This window comes from Chlorocebus sabaeus, chromosome 13, assembly GCF_047675955.1.
Source record: "Chlorocebus sabaeus isolate Y175 chromosome 13, mChlSab1.0.hap1, whole genome shotgun sequence".
Lineage (NCBI taxonomy): Eukaryota > Metazoa > Chordata > Mammalia > Primates > Cercopithecidae > Chlorocebus > Chlorocebus sabaeus.
The window spans coordinates 64,155,896-64,164,066 of NC_132916.1; the positions used below are offsets into that span (position 1 = coordinate 64,155,896).

General features: G+C 38.2%; 1 pseudogene; it reads right to left on the bottom strand.

Moving 5' to 3' along the window:
- Positions 1-3,480: 3,480 nt before the first annotated feature.
- LOC103240276 (ATP synthase F(0) complex subunit B1, mitochondrial pseudogene) lies at positions 3,481-4,279 on the bottom strand (annotated as a pseudogene).
- Between the last annotated feature and the right edge of the window lie 3,892 nt (positions 4,280-8,171).

The following is an 8,171-nucleotide window of genomic DNA, read 5'->3' on the forward strand; positions in this document are numbered from 1 at the left end:
CTCACCATTTGGGGAGGTAGAGTAAAGGAGATAAGGTTAGATGTGGGGACAAACTCTGATAATTTTCATTGATTTTCCTTTGATTAGAAAATGCATTTTCCTTTGAACACCAGGGTAAAAAGCCGAACGGTTTATTAGAGATTCCCTGAATGCAAAAGAAGTAGAAAAAGAAGAAAACAGAGAAACATATTTTATAGTGGAATACCTGTAAATTCTCTACTTAGAAAATATTAACTTCAAATTAGTTTTTCTGTTTTATCCATCTTGCAGAAAGACTTGTTTTGTGTGGGTGTCAGTTTGCTAAAAACATTTTATATTTTTTACAAAATTCTCAGTACTTACAATCTTGTGTGTACACAAGGCAGGGACATTCTTTGTATTATCAAATATTTGATTTCCTCTGAGGTTAACATATTTTTATTTCCCAATTTTGTGAATTGTCAGTTTTTTCATCTGAAAGAAAGCTTTTTTTTTAAAAACATCTTCAAGCGAAAGAAAAAAATTGCCTAGGATCAAGAGAATTCAAGATTCTCTGATCTGGGATGGATGAATGGCGGAAACAGGAAGAAAATAACCAAGACAGAAAAGATGCATAGAAATATAGACTCTCATATATGAAAGGGACTCTATGCAGTCCTGGTCCAATCAGTATCAAATTAGTGGATGTGATGTGTAATTTCTCGATGGAGCATTCCTCTAGTATCAGTTAGATTACTTCTAGAAATAGGGAGATCACTATCTCTTGAGACTGCCCATTCCATTTTGGGTCTCAAAAGTACCTATGTTTGAAAGGGTCGAAGTTATTAATATACATATGAATAGCAATTAAGTACTAGCTTTGAGAGCTTCCTATGTGCCAGGTGTAATTCTAAGTACCTCACGTGTATTAAATCGTTTAATGCTCAAAGAGTCATCTTAGGAAGTTATGATTATTATCTCCATTTTACAGATAAGACAAATGAAGCTCGGAAAGGTTAGATAAACTTATCAATGTTACACAACTGGTAAATAACGGAGCCTCACACGGAACCCTAGAATTCTAGCTCTAGAGCCTATGCTTTTAAGCACACCAGTGTTCTTCCTTTCAGTGCATGAATGTTCCCAGGTTTTCCTCATCCCTGAACTAGTCAAAGAATTCTACTGTTGCCCACTAAGATTTACCTCTTTCTTTGACTCCCATGGACAGATCTGCTGTTGCCAGACTATTTGGTTAGTCTTTTGTGACGCATAATCAGGAATGACAAGAAAAAGGATAACAAGCAGATGGGCCAGGGGAAGACATTTCTGTAAAACGTGGTCTCAAATCAACATAGTATGAGAAAAGTGTTGGAAGGAAAATGGAAGTTTTGAGAAGCCTCGCTGGAGACTATACAATTCATGGCATTCAGGAAACTCAAGGGAGGAAATTGAACTATTCTTATGTTACTTTTTGTTAGCTAGACTTTCCACTGATTACTGCACCAGTCTCACACTGGGCAACATAGATCATGGATTTCACTTGGTTACATATATTTCTGTAAGAATCTGTTGGTTCCTTGATCTTGGACTTCCCAACATCCAGATCTGTAAGAAATAAATTTCTATTGTTTATAAGCTACCCAGTTTATAGTGTTTTGTTATAGCATGCTGAACAAACTAAAGACACTTGATAAATTCACTATTATGTCTAGCAGGGTTTTTTGTAGGTTTCCTGGGATATTTTTGCACAATGTTGTTTCACAATAGAGTTTTACTTCTTCTATTCAAATCTGGATACCTTTTATTCTTTTTTCTCTGCTTATTTCACTAGCTGGAACCTTCACTACAATGTTAACTAGAGGTAAGTTCAGATAGCTTTGCATTTTTTCTGGTCTTAAGGGGAAAATATCCAATCTTTCATTATAAAGTACCATGTTAGCTGTAGTTTTTTATAGATGTCTTTTATGAAGTTGATAAAGTTTTCTTTTATTCCTATTTCTCTGAGAGTTTTTATCAGAAATTTATGTTGGATTTTTTCAAATGCTTTTTATGCTTTTACTGAGATGATCATATGGATTTTATGTTTTAGCGTATTAATAAGATAAATTAAGTTGATTGATTTTCAAATGTTAAGCCAAAATTGTTTACCAACACTGTTTTCATGAGATAAATCCCACTCTTTCATGATGTATTATCATTTTTATATATTGTTGGATTTGATTTGTTAAATTTAAAAAATTGCTTTTATGTTCATGAGGGATATTGGTTTGGGTTTTTTTTGGTCTTAATTGATGTCTTTGTCTGGTTTTGGTATCAGGGTAATGCTAACTTTATAAATTGAGATGGGGAGAATTCAAACCCTTCAATTTTTTGAAGAGTTCATGTAACAATACATATTATTTCTTCCTTAAATTTTGGAAAGACATGTTGGCATGGGATTTTCTTTGTGAGAAGATTTTTTTAGTTACACATTGATTTTCTTTAATAAATATAGAATTGTTCAGATTAAGTACTTCAGTGAGTTTTGGTCATTTATGTCTTTGGAGAAATTTGTTTATTTCATCTAAGTTGTGGAATTTATTAGCAGGAAATTCATATTTTTTCATATTTTCCGTTTATTTTATATATATATATATTTTGTTTGTTTGTTTGTTTTGAGACGAAGTCTCGCTCTGTCACCCAGGCTGGAGTGCAGTGGCACGATCTTGGTTCACTGCAACCTCTGCCTCCTGGGTTCAAGTGATTCTCCTGCCTCCTGAGTAACTGGGAATACAGGTGTGCACCACCATGCCCAGATAATTTTTGTATTTTTAGTAGAGTTTCACCATGTTGGCCAGGATAGTCCCCATCTCTTGACCTCGTGATCCTCCCGCCTTGGCCTCCTAAAGTGCTGGGATTACAGGCGTGAGCCACTGTGCCTGGCCCATATTTTTCTTTTATTATATGTAGTTTCTGTAGGGAAGTCTCCTCTATCATTTCTCATATTGATAATTTGTGTTTTTCTGATTAGTATCACTTTTATAGATTTTTCTCAATGAACCAAAGCTTTTCTGTATTTTTGTGGTATTCTACAAATTTAGGTATGTTGCCTTCTCATTTTCATTCAGTTTAAAATACTTTCCAATTCAATTTGCCATTTTTTCATTCAATTATCACTATATTGCAAGAAGGTATACTTAATTACAAGTTTAAACTATAGCTTGGTAATCTTGAGTCAGGCAACAAGTTTTTAATAAAGGCAAACTGCTTATTCAAAAGTGATCATGGAACAACTGAAATGCAGAGTAAGAAGGATGAGAAACATCTAACTGGACAATAGGGACAATAGATTTAGTTATCTCACTATATGAAACAAGCATTTCATTTTTAGGAGAGGTAACTTCTACTGAAGTTATAGTTTATGTCTCCTAAAAATACAGAATGCAGAATACAAAAATACAATACAGAAATATTTTGTCACATAGACTAGTTTCCATTTAGTCAATCAACTATTTCCAGTTGTCTCAATTGGGATAGATACATTTACATAACTGGCTGTGCTTCAGGCTTCTTCGCCAGCAGCTTTAGGTTGGCAGTGCACTTGGCAATTGTCTCCTTTTCCTGCTGTGCAGAGATGCTCTGCACCACGTGCTTCTCTACCTAATTTATCATGTGTTCTCGTTTCTTTCAAAGCATCATGTTCTGCACAGATATATGATAGTCCAGGTGATTCTTTACTTACTTATATACTCTATGCAGTTGTTCCCAGTAACCTCCAAAGCCATAGCAATGTTGTTTTTCTGCACATCCAAAAGGTAATGGCGCTTCTGAAGGAGTGCTGGCTGTGACTTCTCCAAATCAACTGCATCCTGGATTTGTTTGATAGAAGCCTGCTTTACCTCTTCTAGTTGGGCAATTTTTTGTTCATTGAATTTTTCAGCAAAATCTCCAATAGAGGCACCATATTTTTATATTATAGAGACAAGTAAGCATACTATTGATGCGGTAGAGAAGGTCTCTGGGATAATCATATATTTTTCCTTGGATAAAGCACACAAGATAAGCCCAGTTCTGAGCACAAAGGGCCCTGTTACACCAGTTTTAGGATAAAAAACTGGAAGAATTCCTCAGGGATCAGCCCCAAATGAACTTTTCCTCCATATTGAGGAAGACGTGGTAGAGGGGCAAGGCGTGGCTGCCCTGTATGAAAGGTCTTTGTTGCCTGCAATATCCCTGGACCTACTAAGGCTGTATTCTTAAGAGAGGGGACCACCATGGTGGCGGCAGAATGTGCCACCTGGGACAGCACAGTCAGCGAAGGCCTAGGCAGTGGTCTTAGCATCCCTGTGATTCCAACCAGAGCCAATTTGCCTTTTAATCTTTGGTTTCTAGAGATTTCTATGTTAGTCATTTTAAAAATTTTATTCCTCTATAGTCACAGAATAGTCTTCGTATGACCTAAATTCTTTTAAATTTATTTAGACTGGTTTTATGGCCCAGAGTATGGTCTACGTTTCACATGCACAAGAATGTTTCACATGCACATAAGAAGAATGTGTATTCTGCTGTTGTTGGTTGTGGATTGTTCTATAAATGTCAATTAGGTCAACTTAGTTGATAGTATTGTTCACATATTCCATGTTTTATATAATTTTCTGTCTACTTGTTCTATCAAATATTGAGAGAGGTGAATTTAATCTCCAACCACAATTGTGGATTTGTGCATTTCTTTTTACAGTTGTGTTAGGTTTGGGTTCCTATGTTTTATTTATTTATATTTATTTTATTTTTTATTTTTAAATAGGTTTTGAGGGAACAGGTGGTGTTTGATTACATGAATAAATTCTTTAGTGATGATTTCTGAAATTTTGGTGCACCCATCACCCAAGCAGTGTACACTGTACCCAATGTGTAGTCTTTTATCCCTTGCCACCCCTCATTTTTTCCCCCATGTCCCTAAAGTCCAGTGTATCATTGTTATGCCTTTGGGTCCTCATAGCTTAGCTCCCATACATGAGTGAGAACCTGTGATGTTTGGTTTTCCATTCCCGAGTTACTTCACTTAGCATAATAATCTCTAATTCCATACAGGTTGTTGTGAATGCCATTATTTCATTCCTTTTTATGGCTGAGTAGTATTCCATGGTATATCTCTATCTCTATCTCTATCTATCTCTATCTCTATCTCTATCTATCTCTATCTATATCACATTTTCATTAAATACTCCTTGATTGATGGACATTTGGGCTGTTTCCATATTTTTTGCAATTGCAAATTGTGCTGCTATAAACATGTGTGAGCAAGTGTCTTTTTTGTATAATGACTTCTTTTCCTCTGAGTATATATATATTAGTGAGATTACTGGATCAAATGGTAGATGTACTTTTAGTTCTTTAACGAATCTTCACACTGTTTTCCATAGTGGTTGTACTAGTTTATATTCCCACCAACAGTGTAAAACTGTTTCCTTTTCACCACATCCATGCCAACATCTATTATTTTTTGATTTTTTGATTATGGCACAATATAATCACAAATTGATTATGGCAGAATATAATCACAATATTGATTCTACCCATCCAAGAGCATGGGATGTGTTTCCATTTATTTGTGTTATCTATGATTTCTTTCAGCAGTGTTTTGTAGTTTTCCTTGTAGAGGTCTTTCACCTCCTTGGTTAGGTATTTTCCAAAGTATGCTATTTTATTTTTTGCAGCTATTGTGAAAGGGATTGAGTTCTTGATTTGATTCTCAACTTGGTTGCTGTTGGTGTATAGCAGAGCTACTGATTTCTACATTAATTTTGTATCCTGAATCTTTGCTGAATTCACTTACCAGTTCTAGGAACTTTTTGGATGACTCTTTAGGGTTCTTCTCTCCTCTCCTCCCCTCCCGTCCCCTTCCCTTCCCTCCCCGCCACCCCCCCGCCTTTCTTTTTTTTGATGGAGCCTCACTCTGTTGCCAGGCTGGAGTGCAGTGGCATGATCTCGGTTCACTGCAACCTCCACCTCCTGGTTCAAGTGATTCTCCAGCCTCAGCCTCCCATCTTTAGGGTTTTCTAGGTATATGATCATATCACGAGCAAACAGTGACAGTTTGACTTCCTCTTTACTGATTCGGATGTCCTTTATTTCTTTCTCTTGTCTGATTGCACTGGCTAGGACTTCCAGTACTATGTTGAGTAGAAGTGGTGAAAGTGGGCATCCTTGCCTTGTTCCGTTTCTCAGGAGAAATGCTTTCAGTGTTTCCCCCTTCAGTGTAATGATGGCTCTAGGTTTGTTGTAGGTGACTTTTATTACCTTAAGGTATGTCCTTTCTATGCTACCTGTTGAGAAAGCAAGCCGACTCACACTTTTTCAGCATTTCAGGGAGCCTACAGTGGTGATCCAGTTCCTGCAAAAGGTCTGTGGATTCTCTCAGCTTTCCTAGTGTGTTCCTGTGGTAGTTCTTGGAGCAGAAGTTCATAATGTGACTCTCTGCATGCTGTTCGGTCCATCTGAGCAGGAGCTGCAAGGTAGTCTTGCCTTCTATCTGCCATTTTCATCCCCTATTGGTTCCTGTATTTTAAAGCTATGTTATTAGATGCATAAATGTTTAGCATTATTATATCCTCTGGATGAATTGACCTCTATATCATTATAAGATGAACATTTTTATTTATAGAAGTATTGTTTGGGTTAATACCTACTTTGTCTGATATTAATATAGCCACTTCACTTTTCTTTTTGATTAGTGTTAGTATATTATGCCTTTTACCTTCTGTATTAGTCCATTTTCATGCTGCTGATAAAAACATACCTGAGACTGGGAAGAAAAAGTGGTTTAGTGGACTTACAGTTCCACATGGTGGGGGAGGCCTCACAATCATGGTGGAAGGCAAGGAGGAGCAAGTCACGTCTTACATGGATGGTGGCAGGCAGAGATAGAGAGCTTGTGGAGGGGAACTCCTCTTCTTAAAACCATCAGATCTCATGAGACTTATTCACTATCATGAGAAAAGCATGGGAAAGACCTGCCCCCATGATTCAACTACTTCCCACTGGGTCCCTCCCATGACATGTAGTAATTGTAGTGGTTATAATTCACGATGAAATTTCAGTGGGGACACAGCCAAATCATATCATTCCACCCCAGCCTCTCCCAAATCTCATGTCCTTACATTTCAAAACTAATCATGCCTTCTCAACAGTCCCCCAAAGTCTTAACTCATTTCAGCATTTGCTCAAAAGTCCACAGTTCAAAGTGTCACCTGAGACAAGGCAATTCCCTTCCGCCTATGAGTCTATAAGATCAAAAGCAAAGCAAGTTAGTTATTTCCTAGATACAATGTGGGTACTGGCATTGGGTAAATATAGCCATTCCAAATGGGAGAAATTGGCCAAAACAGAGGGGCTACAGGTCCCATGCAAGTCTGAAATCCAGCAGGGCAGTCAAATATTAAAGCTCCAAAATGATATCCTTTGACTCCATGTCTCACATCCAGGTCATGCTGATGCGATAGGTGGAATCCCATGGTCTTGGGCAGCTTCACCTCCGTGGCTTTACAGGGTATGCCTGCCTCCCAGCTGCTTTCATGGGCTGGCATTAAGTGTCTGCAGCTTTTCCAGGCACATGGTGCAAGCTGTAGGTAGATCTACCATTCTGGGGTTTGGAGGACTCTGGGGTCTCTGACCCCATATTTCCCTTCTGCACTGGCCTAGCAGAGGTTGCCCCATGATTGCCCATCCCCTGCAACAAACTTCTTCCTAGACAACTAGGCATTTCTGTACATCTTCTGAAATCTAGGTGGAGGTTCCCAAATCTCAATTCTTGACATCTGTACACCCATGGGCTCAACACCACATGGAAGCTGCCAAGGCTTGGGGCTTGCACCCTCTGAAGCCATGGACCGAGCTGTACCTTCGCCTTTTTAGTCATGGCTGGAGTGGCTGGGATGCAGGGCATCAAGTCCCCAGACTGCACAGAGCATGGGGACCCTGATCCCAGCCCATGCAATCATTTTTCCTCCTAGACCTCTGGGCCTGTGATGGGAGGGGCTGCTGTAAAGACTTCTGACATGCCCTGGAGACATTTTCCCTATTGTCCTGGGGATTAACATTTGGCTTCTCGTTACTTACGCAAGTTTCCGCAGTCGACTTGCATTTCTCCTCAGAAAATTGGATTTTCTTTTCTATCTCATTGTCAGGCTGCAAAATTTCCAAACTTTTGTGCTCTTCTTCCCTTATAGAACTGA